Source organism: Temnothorax longispinosus, chromosome 7 (assembly GCF_030848805.1).
Source record: "Temnothorax longispinosus isolate EJ_2023e chromosome 7, Tlon_JGU_v1, whole genome shotgun sequence".
Taxonomy (NCBI): Eukaryota; Metazoa; Arthropoda; class Insecta; order Hymenoptera; family Formicidae; genus Temnothorax; species Temnothorax longispinosus.
This window is the reverse complement of record NC_092364.1, coordinates 2,883,974-2,886,304: the sequence shown is the minus strand read 5'-3', so window position 1 is coordinate 2,886,304 and position 2,331 is coordinate 2,883,974.

Below are 2,331 nucleotides of genomic sequence, written 5' to 3'. Positions count from 1 at the left end.
TCAGTGTAGGCGCCGTGCTCTTTGAAATCTAATTGTTCCATCAAAATGTAGTAATTAAATTCATCTGGCGGAAAACCGGTGTAAGGGAAGTCGGGAAAGCGAAGCGAGAGCTGACGCTGAAGAAGCATATTAGTCGTAGAAGCATATTAGTAATTAATTCTAAACTCAAGTGAGTGATTTGACAAAGGACACATTTACCGCGGTCGAAGCCAAAAAACGAAGTGTGTCGTGTAAAACCCATAAAAGGAATGTACTTTGCAGCGTGTTCTATTTAATAACTTTCATGTAGAACGGTTGGATCCGATTTTTTAAAATAAATTTATGTTATTTAACTGTGAATAATGTTTATCTTTCTTTTATTCGGTTTCTCTTTGTTACTGAAATATATAATTTGTATTTTAGTTTTAACACAATACTTCTTCACAGCTAAGATACTTCTTATCTTTATAAATAACGTTTAATTTTTCTGACAACTGGGTGCTTAGGTCTTTTAGATTTCACGAATTCATTTTATCTCTGGCATCAGTTTTTAAAAACTCTTGAATATTTACTTCTTACATATATACATTCTCGGGCAATGGGGAATACCTAAATTTTTGGATACTTGAATATTTAGACTCTGAACCTTTTTCTGAGATAAAACTTTCATCGTGGATAACTCAATCCTAAATTTCGCTAAGAGTAGAATCCTGTTATAGTGAGATTCATTTTCACGAGATACCTCACGCGCATACTATGTAAGATTATTATTGATTTTATATTGTTGTCTACTATATTTTGTAATTTGGAGCGTGTTACTAAACAAACGTAAAAGAATGAGTACCGCTAAGGAAGGTTGTCACTACTATGATATTTTTATGTAAGGAATAAATCTTATAACAATCAATAGTTTTTTAAATTCATATAAATGTAAATATTATTTAGCGCCTTAAATAGCATTATTATAATCCATTTGCAACTTTTGATTTTACATTGCATCATTAATGTTATGAAGTGAGAATTAATATTACTGTATCGCCTGTATCGCTAATCATGTTACGTGTAAATCTATTCGTTATATATGTTTAATAACGCAAATAATTAATAATAATAACTATGTTACTAGCAATTATTGATAATACACGTAATGCACTAATTGACGATGTGAAAGTTTGACGACGAGATCAATCTTAATTTAGCTCTATTGCCTGACTGGGTTATTGACTAGATAGTTCCATCTTTTGATAACTCAATAATGTGTAAGACTCGTGTTTTACACGTATCTTTTTCAGAAAGTAAATTACTGCATTTCCATGCGTAGAAAAAAATAATAACGGTCATATCACGTTTGACGTTTTAACGGATGTGTTCATTCGAAACGTCAAAAGTTATCTAGAGCTTACGCAGGACGCAGGACAAGCTCGATAAACTTCGCTATGGTAATGACGGTGTCACTTGTGTATTGTTACTTAATCTCTGTCATAAATAATCTCTGACATAAATAAAGTAAGAGAAATCCGATACAAAAAATTGAATCATTCATCGTATCAGGTTAAAAAAGATCAATTATGAAAAACTTCAAACATTAAAGCAAAGTAGGTGTAACATGAATAAGTTACTAATTACATTGTAATTTAAATTTATTAATTTTTATTATTTTATTTTTATATTCATCATTGTTTAACTATAAATAAAAACTAAAAAGGAAAGTTATATTTTAGTTTTTGTAAAATTGAATCTGAAGAAACTAAAACAAAAGCCGTGTTTCAAGCTCTTAGCTTTTTTCAAACTCCTTTTTTCCTACGCAAAAACAAATAAAATTGTGTTTTTAAGCAAAAATAGAAATAATAGCTTAGAATATTTATGTCTTACTTAAAGTTACACACAAAACAGTTCAAATTTGAGATCATTAATTATCAACTAACATGATTAATTTTTAACAGTTAATAAGATATATGATATAAGAAATTAATAGCAGATGTTATATAGAAAATTAAGATATTAAGATAGAATAAATTTTAACATAAAAATAGGTAAGTAAATATCCGTAATGTTGTATATTTTCATGTCTGATTTTAAAGGTTCGAAAAACATCGTTTACAAATGGGCGCTCCGCATTTGCTCTCAAGCAATTTCAACTGTATGTAAAATTATTCCGTAGAAAAGTTTTAAAACCAATATAAAAAATGATGAAGAGGTAAAGTTGGAATACTATTGGAGAACCATATCTCGTGGTTAGTTAGAATTAAATTCAGATTGTCTAGCGGAAAAAGTAGATGACTTTTTATGTAACAATATTGAATTAGATTAGCATGAATGGATAATTTTATACAAACTTCAAATAATATCGCA